Source organism: Canis aureus, chromosome 36 (assembly GCF_053574225.1).
Source record: "Canis aureus isolate CA01 chromosome 36, VMU_Caureus_v.1.0, whole genome shotgun sequence".
NCBI classification, from domain to species: domain Eukaryota; kingdom Metazoa; phylum Chordata; class Mammalia; order Carnivora; family Canidae; genus Canis; species Canis aureus.
In genome coordinates this window covers 22,557,380-22,577,551 of record NC_135646.1, presented here as the reverse complement: position 1 = coordinate 22,577,551, position 20,172 = coordinate 22,557,380, and the positions used below count along the sequence as shown (strand labels likewise).

General features: G+C 34.9%; 1 long non-coding RNA gene across 3 annotated transcripts in view; it reads right to left on the bottom strand.

Annotated features, from left to right (window-relative positions):
- LOC144306213 (uncharacterized) overlaps positions 1-20,172 on the bottom strand; it is a 402,455-nt gene that overhangs the window by 267,732 nt on the left and 114,551 nt on the right. The window lies entirely within an intron of this gene.

Below are 20,172 nucleotides of genomic sequence, written 5' to 3'. Positions count from 1 at the left end.
AATCTGGGACATAATTTTTTAAAATTTTTATTTATTTGTTAGAGAGAGAGTGAGTGAGCAAGCACGAGGGGAGGAGGGAAGTAGAGGGAGAGGGAGAAGCAGACTCTGTTAAGCAGGGAGCTTGATCCCAGGACCCTGAGAACATGACCTGAGCTGAAGGCAGTTGACTGCCTGAGCCACTCAGGCACCCATGAGACATAATTTTAAAAGGAAAAACAATAAATATTTATTGTTGGGAAAAAGTTATTTTGATTATTTATTTACATGAGTCATATTCAGAAAATGTGAATTTAGTTTCAGAATATTTTTTCCCAGCACACTTTTGCTCACTACCAGTGGCAAAAATTAACCCGTATCAGTAGGTTCAGTATCACCTCAGTCATCTCTACTCTCGCCTTCTCTACCATAAAGGCTTCTGTTGCAACTAAAAGTAAAATGTGACACATTTCTAACCAATAAAATGTGGGGAAGTCTCCTGAATAAGGCTTCCAGATGGTTTTTGTTTTCTTAATAAAAAGAGACATTCTTAGCTGATATATTTCTCTTTTTCCTTACACCACTCTTTTCCTTTTATCCTTTCGGAAATGTGGATACAATACCATGAGGTCTGACAGCCATCTTGGTTTTATTAGGCAAAAACTGTGAACAAAATGCAACAGCTAAGGATGAACAAAACAGAGATTGATATAATATGTATCCCTGAAAAGATCACTGAGACACTAAAAATTGTGAACTGTCAACCTCTAAACATCATCTCAGTTTGTGAGAAAAATTAAAACATATGTAAGCCACAGTAGCCATAGGCTGCTTCTACTCACAGCCAAATACAGTCCTGATAGGCCACTTTTCTTTATACAAGGTAAGAACGATCTATCCACTTTGTTCCTTACATTTCATCTTGTCATTTTTTTCTAATAGGTATATTATTTTTACTATCCTATTTTCCTTGTTTAAATCAGGTAAGCTACACCGGAAAAATTTTTTTTCTGATACTACACCCATATTTTTCACAGATTTTAATAAACTCTGAAATATATACAGCCAACTACTATTTCTAACAGGAACAGGATTTTTTTAACCAAATTAATATCATAATATAGGCACTTTCAAATTTTTCATGCTTTTTAAAAAGCTATAGTATCATCTTTAGAGAATTGATAAATATTCCCTAGTGACTGAAAACAGTTTTTCTCCATTTAATGGAGGGTAGGGGGCTAGTCTGTTTATCCTAGAAGAAAAAATTTGTAAAGCACATTTTCAGCCTAGGTTATTTATTCTTCTAAAGGTGTAAGTATGATGTTAATGGTAGCACTGAGGCATACTGGAATGGCTTCCTAAGCAAATCAAGCCTATATCCCAAACAGCCATACTTATTGCTAATTCATTCTTTTCATCTCTGTTTCCTTCTTCCCTTTCAATCTTTTCTTTTCACCCAAAACATGACAATTGCAAAACAAAATAAGAAAGAAGATGAGAAATGACCTTCATTTGCGAACATCAAGTAAGGTCAGCAACCTCTAAGTCTCATTTAGAGTAATTTATTTAAAGATAGACTACATAGGAAATACATTTTATAGTGATAATACTAATGATGCAAGAATAATACAGGCTAAGTGAAAAGTCACTTTTTTCAAAAGAGAATACATCAGCTAAAAATCTCTTAGATACTAAATTATTTAGACACCCCTATTTTATAGATGGCCGCAATGGTGGAAATAGTTTATACAACAAGGAACTTCTAGAAAAGAATATTTCTAACAGAAATCCACAGGTAGCTATAATGCTCATCATATTTATTTGTTGATTTGCTATCAGCAGGCCAACCATTTAACTATTAAGATAATTAAAGTTCATTAGAAGAACCCAAAAGTCATATATCATGCACTGGGATATGATTACATACCACAGCAAATGTGTTGCTTTCTGACAAAGAAAACAATACTATTTGGCAGGTTTCTACATAGTCAAAATGAACAGGAATTTCTGTGTGTGTGTTTATGTTGATAGAAAAAGAGATAAAATAAAAACCTGATATTCTTATATAAATAAAATGCTTAAAGACTCATCTAAAAATTGAGAAAGAGGGGACACTTCAAAACCCATTTTATTGGACTAGCATTACCCTGATACCAAAGCCAAACAAAGATACCCCAAGAAAGAGAAATCTTTCAGGCAAATATCTCCGATGAGCATATCAAAAATCCACAACAAAATACTAGCACTAAAAGGATCATATACCATGACTCAGTGGGATTTATCCTAGGGATGCAAGGATAGTTCAACTTACAAGTCAATTACTGTGATATACTAGATTAACAATATAAAGGACAAATATCACATGATCATCCCAATAAATGCAAAAAAGCATCTGACAAAATTCAACACTCTTTCATGATAAAAAAAAAAATTCTCAACAAACTACGTATAGAAGGAATGTACCTCTACATAATAAAGTTCATTAGGACAAACCCATGGCTAACACCAATCTCAATGGTGAAAAAGGAGAAGCTTGTCCTCCAAGATCAAGAACAAGGCAAAGATACTCACTCTCACCACTTCTAAGAGTACTGGATGCCTGAGCCAATTAGTCAAGAATAAGAAATAACAGGCATACTAATGATAAAGGGAAAAGTAAAATTTTTCCTGTTTTCAGATGATATGATCTCATACATAGAAAAACCCTACAGGCTCCATTAAAAACTATTTGAACTAATCAACAAATTCAGTAAAATTGCAGGATTAAAAAAAAAATCAACACACAATAATCAGTTGCCTGTCTACATACCAAGACAAATTTTCTGAAAAGGAAATTAGAAAACCAATCCCATTTATAAGAGCACCAAAAGTGAAAAATACCTAGACATAAACTTAATCAAGTAAGTAAAAGATGTGTACATGAAAACTATACAAACACTGATGAAAGACATCAAGGCAGAGACAGATAACTGAAAAGACATCTCATTTTCATAGATTATAAAACATAATATTGTTAAAATATCCTTATACCCTAAGTGATATACATTTCCAATTCAATCCCTATCAAAATCCCAAAGGCATTTTTTACAGAAATATAGAAACAATTCTAAAATTTGTATGGAACCACAAAAGAACACAAATACTAAATCAATCATCACAAAGAAGAGCAAAGCTAGAAGTACCACATTTCTTGATTTCAAAACATATTACAAAACTAGAGTAATCCAAACAGTATGGTATTGTTAAAGACATGCAGTCCAATAAAACAGAACTAAGAAACCAGAAATAAATCCACACACATATGATCATCTGATCTCCAACAAGAGTGCCAAGTAACACAATGGTAAAGAATATCCTTTTCAACAAATGGTGGTGGGAAAACTGAATACATACCATATGAAAAATAATGAAATTGAACCCTAATCTCTTACACCATCCACAAAACTCAACTCAAAATGGGTTAAAAACTTCAGCATAAGATCTGAAACTATAAAACTCCTAGAAAAAAACATACAATTATAGTTTCATGACATTAAACTTGGCAATGATTTCTTGGATGATACCAAAAGCACAGGCAACAAAAACAAAATAAACAAGTGTAACTACACCAAACTAAAAAGCTTCTGTATGGCAAAGAAAATAATCAACAGAATGAAAAGACTGTGGAATGGAGGAAAATATTTACAAACCATGTTATCTTACAGAGTCTCTAGAATATATAAGAAACTCATACAAGTCAATAGAAAAAATAATAATCCTATTAATAATCTTATTTAAAAATAAAAATTGGGTGCCTGGGTGGCTCAGTCAGTCAAGAATCTGCCTTCAGCTCAGGTCGTGATCTCAGGGTCCTGGGATTGAGCCCTGCATTGAGCTCCCTGTTCAGCAGGGAGTCTGCTTCTCCCTCTCCCTCTGCCCCTCTCTGAGCTCTCTCTCAAATGAATAAATAAAATCTTTTTAAAAAATTTTAAAACTATATTAATATTTTATAAAATTCAGTGACTATTCCACATTTCCAAAGAATATTTATCGAATCACCATGTAATTTAAAATTCAATAATGAGCATCTCATTTAAAAAGTTTTTATTGTGGAAAGAACATTTCAAAGGAGATGTACTTTTGTAACAGTTATTTAGGTATACACTATATTATTATTGATCATAGATAGTCAATGTTGTAAACAGATTTCTAGGGCTTATTTATCTTGCTTGACTGAACCTTTAACTTTGTTGATTAGAACTCCCTATTTTTCCTTCCCTCTAGCTCCTAGCAACCACCATTTCATTCTTTGAGTCTATTAATTTAACTATTTTAGATACTCACATAAGTGGAATCATGCAGTATTTGTCTTTCTGAATTGTTTTATTTCACTTAGCATAATGTCAAGTTGCATCCACGTTATGGCATATTGTGGAATTTCTATTTTTTTTAAGTCCGAACGTATTCCATTGCATGTATATACCAGTTTCTTTATCTATTCACTTGTCAATGAGTATTTAGGCTATTTCAACATCTTGACTATTGTGAATAGGGCTGCAATGAACAGAGGATTGCCAATATCTCTTCAAAATCCTGACTGCAGTTCTTTCAGAGGCGTATCCAAAAGTGGGATTGCTAGATCTTATGGCAATACTATTTTTAAATTTTTGAGGAAACTTCACACTGTTTTCCATAGGGACTGCACTGTTCTGCATTTCCACCAATAGTCTGAAGTGGTCCCAATCTTTCCACATACTGCCAATACTTGATGTCCTTTGCTTTTTTGAGAACAGCCTTCATGCTGAGGTGATGTCTCATTGTGGCTCTGATATTAATTTCTCAGATGGTTGGTGATGTTAAACAGTTTTTCACATACCTGTTGGCCATGTGTGTGCCTTCTTTGGAGAAACGTCTATTCAAGTTTTTAGTCTATTTTTTTGAGAGGGAGCAGAACAAAAGAGAGCACAGCAGTAGGGAGGAGCAGAGGGAGAAGCAGACTCTGAGGCTGAGCAGAGACTCCAACACAGGCAGGGAGCCTGATTCCAGGGTCCTGAGATAACCAACTGAGCTGAAGACAGATGTTTAACCAATTGAGCCACTCAGGTGTCCCTAAAATATTGTTAATTTAATACTTAGAGGCTGAGGTAAGAAATGTATCACTAACTGCTAAGAAGACAGGAGTAATTCTTCCCACTATGAATTTCTGTTAGAATTTAAGACAAAGTGGAAAGAACACAATCCTAATAGATGAAAGTTTCAAAAAACAGAAAGTTTTCTATATGGAGCCCTATAGGCAATGCTATCTATCATCAGACCGAAAGTAAAAAAAAAAAAAAAAAAAAGTCATGGCAAGTTTACAAAAACCAAATGCACTGCCTATCAATATATCAGTTAGAAAGTACATTCTTATGTTAGTAACAGAAATCCAGGCTTATATATAAAAGAAGTCCAGAGTTGAAAGCCCAAACTTAAGGTGGCTACACAGTCATCATGAATCCAGGATCCTTCAGTCTTTCTGCTCTACCATCTTTGAGGTTGCTTAAGGATCCAAGAGGACTGCTGGAGCTCTAGTCAAAGAAACAGAAGAGAGGTAGATAGCTAGGACAGAAGAGGTTTTCCAGATATACAACCCAACAACCTCCAATAACATTTTATTTTTTCATCCCTACCATGGAAGGCAGAGGGATGTAGTTTTTCAAATGTCCAAGATTAGTAAGGAAAAGAACGGATATTGGACAATCCTTCTTATAAAACCAGTGTCAGAGGCAAAGATTAATTACCTTTTGCCTAATAGAATAATACAACTATAACACCTGTAGTTGTTTTTGGTCTTCTGTGATAATAGCAAAGCAAACAAGTGGTTACCACATCAGGCAATGTTCTAATGCCTTACTTGCATTAATTAATTACTTGTCTTAATGTATGTACTCTTTATAACAAGCCTATGAAATAGGTATATTGTATCCCCATTTATAGTCATGAAACTAAAGCACAGAGTTTACAAAACTTGCTCAACTTAATAGAGCTGTATGTATCGGAGCCAGGATTTAAAATCAAATAGTCTGCTTAAGTCTATAAAACAAAGAGCTATAAGAGAAATAGTATTTTTAAATAAAAAGTGATTCAGAGGGACGCCTGGGTAGCTCAGTGGTTGAGCGTCTGCCTTTGGCTCCAGGCGTGATCCCAGTCTGAGATCGAGTGCTGGGAGGAGCCTGCTTCTCCCTCTGCCTATATCTCTGCCTCTCTGTATCTCTCATGAATAAATAAATAAGATCTTTAAAAAAGAAACTTTTAAAAAAGTTTTACCTTTCAGAAAGGTAAAACTGTCCTTAAAATTATTTCATTAATATTGGCCATAACTTTTATTCTAAATCTCCAAAATCACCATAATGGAGGAGTACTGCTTTTTTAAGAAACAAAATATTTCATAAAATAACAATATCACCAGGCCCAGAGGAAGAAGAGATATTTAATTGCTAAGCTTGACAAGTACATAAAACATGAGATTGAAAGGAGTCAGCATCTTCACCTTCATAAATGCCGACAACACCCAACCATCAATGCCTACAGAGCTACGTCAGTTAATGCACTTAAATGTAATTCTCTCCAAAGGCAAAAACACTGTTGATCAACAACAGTGTTTTCAGTAAATAGTCATCGATTTAAATGCTGGATGTCTAAACAATGCACATTAAATTCACTTCAACCAGGCACACATTCTAATTAACAATGTTTATTGGAAATGCCACATTGTGGTTCAACAATCCTTAAAGGGCATTTCAATTAAACCAAAAGAGAATGACTGAAAAAAAACCAAAAGGTGTCTGGGGAAGAAGGGAGTCCTCTATGACCAAAATGACTAAGTTTTGCTCAACTGCTAACTTTGTACCCCTCTCAACGTGATAATGTGATAAAGACAAAATCTTTATTCTAATGGAAAAGAAAAGAAAAAGGATTCTGGTAACTTACTAAAAGGGCGGCTGACTAAGCATTGTACAAGAATACACTTTGTTTTATAAGGTCTTTTATGCAGAGCCATTACAATATAATCTGTGACAATTGAACATTATTGAACCTAAATTTGGGGTTTGGGTCTTTTACATCAACAGCAAAACAAGAGCAATAAAACAAGTCATAAAAAAAAAAAAAAAAAAAAAAAAAAAAACCTTTCCAAGAATTGATTCTATTGCAAGACCTATTCAATTACAGGACTGAGAATGTTTTTAGAAAAAACATTCTATTCTACCTCACTCCTAAATTATAGACCTTCTGAAAACAGAATTACCAACAACTGGGGAAATGAATAGAAAACATTTCAACACTGGTGAAGCATTCAAAACATGAGTTACAGGGTTCTGTTAGGTCAGATAAATGAAATTAGATGGAGAATAGGACTTGGATCAGAGGGTGGGAAATCAACCAGGACATGAGAAAGCTAATCTCTTGCGAAGACATGCAAACGCCGTTAGGAGACTAGGAGACGCAAAGGGGAAAAAAAAAAAAAAAAAAAGGAGACACAAAGAATTAAGAATAGGTAAATCTCAGAAAGTTAAGAGTTCAGGCTGAGTATGTCTAAGAAATGAAATAAAAGTTTAGGTGCTTATCTAATACTCTACATAGCACTTAGATTTGCAAAACTGAGCATGATCATTTGCCAAAAATACCAGCTTTCTTAAGAGATGGCTGGTTTTTCCACCTCCCAACCAGACAGATTTGAGCTTGTCTGATGGCTTCTGCGGACTCCCCTCCTCCTAAGAAACTAGAAATCAAAGATACTCATTTCAGTATTTTTCAACTGTAAGAGATACTTGCACAATACTTTGTTTTCTTAAATTGGAAGGTTTTGAAGGGAAGTCTTAATTTACTGTATTTTACTCATGCTTATGAATAAAAAGGAAACAGTATTTATTTTGTCAGTTATTTTTAATGAATGTTAAAGAGGCATACTTTTTGGAAAAATACCCAGTTGGCAGCTAAAATCAATTCCATAAGATATTCCAAGTTGATTATGATATGTGGCTTCTATACTCTTTCCATTTTCTTTCTTTAAAAGGGAATATAATACAAAGAACCAAAATTTTCTTCATTTTGTTCTAAACAAATTCTGTATTGATATGTATAACATAGCTTCACTTATCTTAGAGACTTCTGTATAGTAATTTTTATATTTCTTAAGCGGACTGGCAGTGAAATAAAATGTTATGTAGGACACACAAGGAGGTATTTGTCAGTGGCAGAGGAACCAAGATGAGTCCATGAATGTAGGCATCAATAGTAAAATCATCCTGTTTTCTAATTTTCATGCACTATTCCATTTTCCTCACTGTTTTTTGAGGAAGCAATCTTATCTGTTATATATGTATGCCTTAAAAGCATCATGGGTACCTTCTGGGGTTCATCATCTTGCCCCTTGTAGCAGGGATGTGCAAGAGAGGGTATCAGAAGCTGCTAACTGTCCCCCAATATCTCTTTCCCCTTATTCCATGAAAATTGAAGTCTTCACCATGCAAATGGCTTCTCAAAATAAAAATTTTATTTTCAAGCCTCCTTTGTAGAGAAATGAAGCAGGTTATTAAGTTTTGGCTAATGGCAGATAAGCAGACAACTCTCCCTGAGGTTCAGCTACTACTTTCCGCCCCCCTCCCCAAATTCTTCCACTAAGCCTAGGCTCTGGAATGTAGATCTCAGAGTTTGAGAATAATGGTCATTATCCAGGAATGAAGAGCAATGAACTGAAAGAAGGCTGGATCCCTGAGGACTTGAGAAGCAGATCTATCTAGTAAAACTTCCAGACTTTGCAATGAATATCAAAGCACTCTCTATGCTATTTCTTAAACTTGCTATGCATTCTTCTGTCTCAGAGCTTTTATACCTGCATTTTCCTATGCCCAGATCTCCTTCTCCCAGTATATCCTAATGACTTGGTTCTTTCCTCACGTGTCCTTACTCAAACATTCCCTCTCAGGGCAGTTACCCAACCATTCCTATTTAAATCACAAACTCATGTCTGTTTTTCCTCTCCTCCTTCCCTGCTTTATTTCCTTTTTAGAACTTATTAATATGCCATATGTTTTCCTATTTATCCTGTTTACTGTCTCTGGTACTAAAATATATGACTCAGTGAAGACAAAAAATTTTATCTGTTTTGTCTATTCATATACTCAACACCTAAATCAATGACTCACAAATTCCATTAAATATTTGCTGAAATGAAAGAAACCAAAAGAGTAGAGAGATATCAAAATGAAAGAGTGATCATGATTTTATGAATCATATGAACCTTTCCAACTCACATTACTCGAATGCTTTTTGAACACTTAATCTGTGCCAAGCATTAACATGTTAGCTTCACATGTAACATCTCATAGAATCCCAACAAGAGCCTGCCTCAGTAAATATTAGTATCCCATTTTTTACAGGTGAAGAACTTGGGGTGTAAACATTCTAAGCAAGTTACTGAAGTTAAGAAAAATATTTTCAGAGAGGACACTGAAAATTGTCCAGACCAGATTGGTTCCTCTCTGCTTCATCAAAAAGGATGAGGTAAGGAGAAGGGCATCTTCCCCAGTGTCTAAATAAAAGATTAAAAAAAATAAGACATAAGTAATAAAACCTGGAAGGGGCCCTTACTCCTTCTTTCCTTCTGTACTCAAGCAAAACAGGGAACCTAACAAAAATTCCTAAAAGCAAAATATGCATAATGATCTTAAGAAAACAGCAGTCACTAATAAAATGCATAAGGGTATTACCTTAATCAGCACGTCTAGACTAGTCTTTTGAAAACTGTACTCATAATGGCAGCTGTGCCTTCCGTATCTGCACTAATTAGCAATCTGCTTTAAATAAGTATCTTCTAAATGAAAATGAGTCAAAGAAAAATTTCTCAAATTACTTTATATCTTCAGCTACAATAGAATTAAATCATATATTTTTATCCAATATAAGTGGTATATTATAAGCATTAGCACTTGCACTCTTTAGATGTGTCTACAGGTACATGTGAGTAGACATATACATAAAAGAAAAAAATGTGGATGGCTTAAGCCCTTTCCAAATAAATAAAGCAATATCTGAATACTCATATTATTTCTTTAAGATTTTATTTATTTATTCATGAGAGACACAGAGAGAAAGGCAATACAGGCAGAGGGAAAAACAGGCTCCCCACAAGGAGCCCGATGTGGGACTCAGGATCATGCCCTGAGCCGAAGGCAGACACTCAACCACTGAGCCACCCAGGTGTCTCTACTCACACTATTATTAACATTATTTTTAAATCATTCTCCAGTTTATTTGGATAGGAACAGAATGTGTAAAAAGAAAACAGATATTTCACTCAGATAGAAGTGGTCCCTAATGTTTGTGATATAATCAAGGGTAAGTTACTGTGTATCTCTAATCACTGATCAGTAGTTTCCCCACCAGTAATCGAAGAAAAAGAATATTTACCTTGCAAGAATTTCTATGAGGACTAGAAAGAACATACGTGAAGTGCCTGCATGTGCCTGGCTCCAAGTGGGTGTTCAACAAACAGTAATCATAATTATCACAGTTTTGAAAAGGAAGCTCATGAAACATCCCTCCTCTTTCTTAGGTCAATTATACTTTCTTCCCCCTCTGAAGCCTCAATAAAATAACATGTATCAGATTCTCCTAATTCAGACAACAGGTCAACTCTTAGAACTAATTCTTCATAATGATGTATTTGGTACAATATTCAAACCCAGTCCCCAAAAAGATAAACCACTTTTCTCTGGACCAAAGAATCTAACCAACAAATACTAATTTCATCAAAAGTTCTATAGAAAACAAAGTTGATGGGAAGTATGCGGATTTTGAAACCTCTGAAAGAACCTGATCACAGATGATGTGAATATCTCTTCCATAAACATATTTATTCCCTTTCATACTGAATAATGTTCCAGATGTTTTGGCGAACACTCCTTCAGTGCAGCTGGTGCCTACAGCAGTGTACCTAGGATGTTCTGACGCTTCAGTCATTCTAAAAGATGTGCTAAATAAAATTGCATGCAAGATGTTCACCTCGGCTAACAGCTGATTGAAATGAAACGATTCCTTGGTGAAACTAAGAAATAGCCACTTGAATATGTGTCCATGGTATATAAAAGAATAGTGTTAGATCATAGAGAGAAACTTTCAAAGTTTCATTTCAAAAGTGTCATTTGTCTTGAAAATACCATCATAGCAAAGAAATAGACTCCAACTAACTCATTAGATTTGTAATTTGGTCTTTGATGATGTATTCATACTAGACTTTGCCCCGATTTTTCAGTTAATGAGTTGAAGGTCAAATGCCCCAAGATTTAGTTCCAAAGAACTAATGGTTGGATTCAAGATGAAAATTTTTCATACAATCTAAATAGGAAAGCTGTAATAATGAACACTACAGTTTCTGTGGAACATTCACGTGAAAGCAGCAGTTTCTAACTGCTAATTCCTCCACCCGTATACTAAGTCCCTTCCTTTCCTGTCTAAATAACAATGATCCACTCCATCTCCTATATGCTGTCAACTTTTTTGTATCCACTGGGCCTTCCTGTCAGTATTCCAACTGGTTCAAGTCTCTACCAGCTTATTAAAAACAAAAACTTTCCTCAAGCTTCTGACTCTCCAGCCCTCCTCGCTCGTTCTCTTTTCCCATCTAAAACCAAGGTTCTTAAAAGAAAGGTCTACACTCACTGTCCCCACTTCTTCAGAACTCTACAGAAATATTTCGTAACCAAGGTCACCAGAAAACTTTTTTGTTGTCACAAGCCAAAGAACTCCTTCCACTTTACCTCTTATTTTTCACTATTGTTTATTCACTGATACTCAGAAACCCACTCTTCACTTGAGTTTCCATGACAACACACCCTTCTGATTTCCACGCTACCTCCCTGGATCCTCCTTGTCAGTCTAATTTTCAAGTTTTTCATTCTCTATCTGCTTCTCAGAGTTTGGTCCTCAGCCCTTTTCTCTACAACCCTTCTTGACAAATCCTCCATAATTGCCAAGGCAATCATTAGTAGTTCCCAGTCATCTTTAGCTACCTCCCAACACCTCTGTTCTCTGTGCATTTCCTTGCTTCACTGTCCACTGAGTCGCTCAAGTTGGGAACATTCGTTGCTTTGATTCCTTCCTCTCCTTTATTCCTCAATATTCAACAGATGGCCAGATTCTGTTGTTCCCATCTCCTAAATGCCACTTGAAACTATTAGCTTCTTTTTTGTCTCTTTGTCCAGAATACTACCCTCCCCTTCCTGGTTGACTGTAATAGACTAGTCTATTTCTACTTGTGTTTCATCTCTATTCTTCATGCTACCATAAGGAAAATCTTTCTGAAACATACTATCCTGTTTAAAATGTCTCAGTGGCGTTCTCTTGCCCTCATAATACTAAATTACTTAGCATGTTATATTAGACCCTCAGTGATCTAACCCAGGTTTACCTCCCTAACCTCACTTCCCTCTTTGACACCACAGTCCAGCCAGACTGTGCCAAACAAATTCCGACTTTATCCGTATAACACAATCCCCTTCACCTTCCAGTGCAACACACGCCAGCCCTCCTGTTGGAACATCTCCCCTTCTACTTTCATGTCACCAGCATCTATTCTTTCTCTACTTAAGTGCCACCTGCTAACTCTTCTGACCATCTTCTTCACATGACCCATTTAAAGCTAGCATTAACTTTCCAGGAACAGGAGATACTCCAGGGTCAAGCAACAGGAGATACTCCAGGGTCAAGCACCTGCTTCAGGGCCCACTAATTCTGTTGATTCATATTTGTCTATGATTGCTGACTTCTAAGGGTTTTTTTTTTTCTGCCAAGTTGGCTGTTATTGTAAAATATTGTCTTTTTATTCATTTCAGCATGTTATTTTTGTCATACCTGACAGGGTTTCTCTGCATGTCTAATTCACAATAATGCAGAAATGAACATTTTTGGTATGGGCATGGATTTCTGATCAACAATACTTCTTCCTATAACACCTTTGCAAGATGAATGACCAGATATTAAGAGGAAAATCTGTGACTCCGGAAAAGAACTGTTAACCTACAAAAAGTCAATTTACCAACACATTTGTAGGATGACTCCTGGTATATAATGAAGCCTGATATAATTTTGAGCCTCTACGACATTGTTTTAATCAAGTCAATTAACTACTACATGCTTTAAATTACAAATCAAAAATATTTCACATGATAGTAGATTATTAATTAATTGCAGGGCACATTATCAAGACCTTAAAACATACCATTTATTTAGAATTTTAGCAATTAGAGTATTTGCCGTAATGAGTACTAAATTTTTGTGGCTGATTAGAAGTTCTCTCACAACTACAATGAAAGAAAAAGGAGTCTCTGCGTTGCTAGGGCAGGTGAAGCAGAACACAGAAGGTAAACATCTTGGGGACTATTTTCAGAAGGTGATACATTCTTGCGGTGACACCAAGACTGTGGTAGAGTTTACAACAACTGACTCCTTGGCACAATGTTTCATATTTTCAATGCATTCTAATTTTTGCTGCAAGCATATTAAGGAGATACATGACAAATTTTTAATTGCATGATGAACTTTTCATGGTGGCTCAGTTCAATAATTTTTTCTAATTTTATTTTTGTTTTATTTCGTTTTAGTTGAAATTCACTTCTCTTAAAATAAATTTGTTCTAGAGAAAGAACCTGAAGAGTAAAGATTGGGATCACATATGCTACTTTCAAAAGGTAGTGTTTTTTAACTGCTCTCCACATAAATTTTGTTCAGTATATGCATTCTTTGATCAAGCCAATGTTAAACTCAAGTCTCCAAAGTTGTTTTTTTTTTATAGCTTAATTCAAATGAAAATATCTTTAAAAAATCTCTTAGAAGTAGGGTGCCTGGGTGGCCTAGTCAGTTAAGCAACCAACTCTTGATTTCAAGTCAGATCATGACCTCAGGGTTGTGAGATGGAGCCCTGAGTCCAGCATTGGGATCCATGTTCAGCCAGCCTCCCTCTCTCTTTCTCTGTACCCCAAATAAATTTTTAAAAAACCTCTTAGAAGCTACACTTTAATATTTGCATAAGCTTTTCTTCTGCTTTTAGAAATATTTTTTGGAAAAAACATTTGAACAATAATATAGATCTAATATAAAAAACATACACAGAAATGCAAAAACAATAAAAAGCATTCAGATTTCTACCACCCAGAGACAATGTCTTTGACATTTGCTTCATTTTCACATGACTTTAGGTTTATATTTTTTAAAGTTGTTTTATAAATTTGAGGTTATGCTATATATTGTTTTGTCTCTAGTTATTTTTACATTAAATTAATTCTTAGTATTCTTCTCTCATCACTACTTTTTTCCCATGAAAATTCAATATGACACAGATGTGTTTAATTTTTCATTTATTCTTTATTATTTAGGTTTTCCATTTTTTAGTATTATAAATTACACTATGATGAAATCCTTAGAGTTAATTCTTTGTCTTCACTCGTTGTTTCCTAGGTAAATTCCCTGAAATTTAATAATTGGATCAAAAATACTATTTCCATTAAATGTTATTTTAATCTATATACACATATATGAATATAAATTTTAATATTGTGTGCAAGGATCATTTATTCCCTGATGCCTCATAATGTTAGAAGGAATCATGGTGAAATATTTCCTCTTCATGTTAAATATTAATAAGCTCCCTAAGACTTTTATCACCTTATTTTCCTTTTCTTCTTGTACATATAGTTCATACACAAATTAAAATACCAACAGAGGTGTCTCCCTGTGGGGAAACTGAAATGGTTATTTCTTTTATTCACTAGTCTTGAAACCAAAGCACTTTTCGTGATCACTTTTCATTTTATGGCAGGAGGTATGCAGTGTAGGCTATTACCCAATAACCAGTCAATATTAATATACAAAAAGCTTGGCTGGCCAGTTCAAACCCAACAATAATACTTGAATTACAAATTATATATATATATATATATATATATATATATATATATATATATATATAATGCAAACACTGATGATAGTATTGCTCAAAATAAATATATAGTTACAGCCCTTTCTCCTGAAACTTCCCAAATTAGAAAACTTATATTAATTTTCATCACTGCAAATTTCACAATGCCTTCATTTACAATACCATTAAAGTCTTTTTTATAGGGATTAGAGAGGGTGCATACTAACCAAGCACACATACTGCAGGTGCAAATTATCAGTAAATTAGCATTTCTCATATACAGAACTCATTTATTCCATTTATAGCAGTGAACCAGAAAATAAGAAAAAAAGTGATACAATCAAAATAGATTTTACCTAATCTCATCCAGTCAAATGCACATATTTCATGCAAAGATCTCAGATCCTCACTCAGAGCCTATTTACAATTTTTTTTAGTTAAAATTCCAACTAGGGTAGAAAACTTATTTTCCACTGAGTCACAGATTACATGGAGGTAAATTAGAGCCACCAAGAAAGTATCAGGGCTTGCCTAGAAGTAACAGAGGTCATTTAATGCATTCAGAGTTGGAGTAAACAGCCTCCCACGTAGACTGCAGCACAGACCCATTGAGTCAGTATAGCAAAGTTCACACATTGACTCAGAGTCACCAAGAAATGCTGTTATACTCAGTACCTTTGCTTTCAGACCCACAGAAATATGTATTCGGTCTCAAACACAATTGCATAAAAAATGTTTGAAATAATTTTAGGCATTTAAAGACTTGTATTGATTCTATCACTAACTCACTCTATGTTTTAATTTCTGATCTATAACAATAATGTTCATTTTTAAATCTTTGACATAATCATAAATATTAACATTGGAAATTCTAGTTAGTTAACCTTGTCTTCATCTTAACTGTCTTGCATAGCCATCAAAGATATTATTGGCTCAAGTTCTACAATCAAAGGATTCAAATAACCTCAGGAGCTAATTCCACTCACCCAAACAGAAAATAGGCCCAATTTTCCAACTCACAGGTATTTTCTTGGCGTACCCTTACTGGGTTATACCAATTAACCTCATTCCATGGGAGCAGGTATATTTACTATTATTTACTATATATTTGTTTAATGATCATATTTAATATATTACTATATATTTAATAGATTACTATATAATCTATAGTAATATTTATAGATTGTTGTTCTATAGTGAATAAATTATGAAATTTCAACTCAGTCCACACGTTGGATATAGATGCTTGATAACAAATTTTTTTAATAACATGAATTTGTGGACATCTGACACTGAATACAGTTGAGGATAGGGTCATATTTTTTCAACAATTTGACTTTTTTCTAAAGTTACTATAGTGACATGGTTATTAGAAATTTATGCCACCAAATTTCATCTGGGCCCTTGCTTCTTCTCAGCTAGTGTCTAATTCATTTCTTGTTGATTCTCCAGGTTGGATTCCTGAAGACAAATCTTCATTTTCCCCGGTCTCACAGAGCTTCCACCCTGTCTTCTTTCTTCTTCAACCTCTTCCTAATTTACCCCCTGCCTTCTAAAAAAGATTATATCCTAAGGCCTTCTGAGTTCCAATAGATTTAGCTAAGATACCTGATTTTGTCACTCAAAATTCCCTCTGAAAATCCTATTCACTGTCAACCGCTATTCACAATGCTTATGAAAAATAAGACTAATCTGTTGTCAAATAATGGGAGAAAAGTTATTCTTTCATTAGTGTGGCTGAACTGGAAAAACAAAAGAAAAACAATTCTTAATAGCTCACTCTGTGTATGTTTTAATTTCTGACCTATAATAACAATATCTATTTTTAAATTCTCAACAAAATGATAAGTATTCATAAACATTCAGCAGTTCTATCAACCTAGTCTTTACCTTAACTGTTTTCAAAGATCAATTACCAGCTCTAATTAGTAGCTCTAGGATCTGTATCACCACCACCACCACCCCAAAATTAGAAATTCAGTGCTCCACTTTATTGGCACTTGTTTCTTAGGCAGTCAAGGTCCTCTTCTTGGACTAATTACCTCCACCACTACCCCCATCACATTCATAAATTCTTTTTCTGCAACTCTGCAATAACTTACTACTCAGAAACAACCTTCAAGAAGGAAGCAGAATACAGGTGATCCTTCCTGCATGATACAGTTGTTATATGTAACATATTTGAGTCAGAGCAAAAACACAAGAGATGCTGAGAGAAACCCACCTTATGGTAATAGCATTTTATGTTCTTTTTCCAGTCTAAGATTCAGAGAACCCTTCAGAGAAGGAAAAAATACTTGCCTCAGTCCAGTAGACCACACTGTGTAAAAGCCTGCTAGACACTGGGAACTAGAGCTATAATCCTCCACTTCTCATTGTCAATATTTTTCAAAAAGCAGACTTATGTTAAATAATTCTACCTTTTTATTTAGTCCCATGAGATCTAGTTTCAATCTATATTGTCCTGTTCCAACAATATCCTCAAAAACTCAACAATGACTTTCTAACAAACCCAAAGGCCTTTGTTCTTAGGTCTTTATTTTTCTTGGCTTCTCAGCAACATATCATTGTTGAAGACTCTTCCTTTAACATTCTTCTACTCTGATTGTTAGTCTCTCTACATTAGCATTTTCTAAATTGTTTGCTTCAAATCAGTGGCCAAAAAAGATGGGATTCAGAAGAATATTTATAGTCAATTAATTTGCCAAACATTGCTCCCTTGGAAGATTCATAGTCCTTATTAGCTTATGAGAGTCTGTGAAGTGTGACACTATGACAAACTTCCACAACTGTGGTAAGCCCAAAGTTTCCAAACTTTTTGAACTACAGAACCCACCTCAATGTTTATCACATGTTAACACCTTTGATAATAGGCTGAATCTAACAATCAGTGGCATCTTAAATCACTGCTAACTGGCAAAAGTAACAGTGTAGTAGATAATGATCTTTTCTTTTGCATAGACAAACAGTCATAGCTGTTCATGTTTTCAGCAAAGCAACCGAATGGTGTGTTTTGTTAGTACTATACATGCCAATTTTAATTACTATTTAAAATGTCTTCAAAAAGAATACACTCTAACTCAGCACTGAACAAAAAAAAAAAAAAAAAATGTATTTTCTAAGCAGAAAGAGAATTAGACCAGTGGGGTATAAACTGATTTTAGTGAAGCAAGTATTTGTCATTAGAAATAACTGCAATTGAAGGGAGCCTGGGTGGTTCAGTCAGTTGAGTGCCCAACTCTTCTTGATTTCAGCTCAGAGCATGATCTCAGGGTCATGAGATTGAGTTCCGCGTGGGGCTTTACACTCAGCATGAAGTCTGCTTGAGCTTCTCTGTCTCCCTCTCTCCCTGCTCACATGCTCTCTCTAAAATAAACATATAAAATCTAAAAAAGAAAGAAAGAAAAGAAAAGAAAAGAAAAGAAAAGAAAAGAAAAGAAGAAAGAGAAGAAAGAAGAAAAGAAAAGAAAAGAAAAGAAAGAAAGAAAGAAAGAAAGAAAGAAAGAAAGAAAGAAAGAAAGAAAGAAAGAAAGAGAACAAACTGCAATTATTTAGTTTTCTTACAAAATATCAACAAATTACTTCATGGACCATAGGAAGGAACTACACATAGATGAATTATGTTTGTTACTGAAAAAGAGATACATGTTGCCTAAGCTATAGCAAGTAATTTAATGAAAAACTGGAGAAATTACTAAATATCTCAAAGTAAACCAAAGAAGTTTCAAGAAATGGGGGTCTAGTCTCACAGGACTATTGTTAGTGTTGTAGCATTGCATCAGAGTTTAATTGCCAACATTTTTCTTTTTTTCCTGTTAGAGGCGCATAAAGTAATGGTGCATCTTAAAATTAATATCTTCAGTTCTCTAAAGCATGACATTAACATGCTGTGAAGCTAGTGTCCTTTACTTATGAAATGTTGCTCTAATTTTCTTTATATTTCAGTCCATTGCCTAGTTTATGCCTTCCTACCACTCCCCTAAATATTTGCAACCCCACCTCACGCTGATACAGTTATTACCTTGCTTCAATTTCCTATAAACTAAATGGCTAGATCCCACCTAGCTTTCCCAGTTGAATGTATAGGACGAACATTCTCACAGATCTCCAAATGCAAGGTGTTGTGATCATGGAAGTAAAAGATACAAAAGGCAAACTAATAACCTCAATGATACCACCACAAATTTATGGATCATCCAGACCCAACACATGGGCTTCACATCCTCCTTCAGAATTTGATGCTACTATCAGAGAAGAACACTGAAAGTTCCCTAGTAAACAAGCTTGTTCTTCCAGGATCAGAACTTTCTCTAATGAATCATGATTCATGATTCATGGGTCCTTAAGTGCTACTAAGATGTGTCTTCTGATGGGTGACAAAACAAATAATAAAAATGTAAATCTCTAGGTTGCAAAGAAACCAGAGAAATCTTTGTGAAGGATGTGGTCAAATCAACTTCTCCTCTTGCCAACATCCATGACATACCTTGAGCCTGACCAGCTGGCAGAAAGTAACCAAAGGAATTAAGGGAAATGAGATAATAATAACTAGTTTTATAGCAAGTTCCCGTATGTGTTATCTATATGGCACATACTACTTTGAGTGTTATCAATAATCTCATTTTAATGAAAAGCATCTTCCAGAAATTTAAGACATTTTCAGAGAAATACAGAGCTATAAAGTCATTCAGTGAGTGCTCTAAACTTAGTACTCCTTTTTTTTTTTTTAATTTTTATTTATTTATGATAGTCACAGAGAGAGAGAGAGAGAGGCAGAGACACAGGCAGAGGGAGAAGCAGGCTCCACGCACCGGGAGCCCGATGTGGGATTCGATCCTGGGTCTCCAGGATCGCGCCCTGGGCCAAAGGCAGGCGCCAAACCGCTGCGCCACCCAGGGATCCCTAAACTTAGTACTCTTGAGATAAATAACACATCTGATATCCTTTATAGAAGTCACTGCAGGGGGATATCCAAACTGTGCCTAAACACCTCCAATGGTAGAAAAATAAAAATTTCCCAAGGAAGCTCAGTCAACTTTAGACAGGTCATAGCTTCTCTGGGAACCTGAACTTCAGGAACCCTGGGAATTCAGTGAGCAAGGGAAGTGAGCAAAGGAAGAAAAGAAGGGGAATGTGGCAAACTGACCCAACTGTAATTTACATCCCTGAGTTGGTGGTCAACTGCCCAACTTGCTACACTCAGTGGGCATATTTTTTCATGCTTTGGCCTGCCCGTGATATTCAAAAAAGTCTAATTCAGAGGG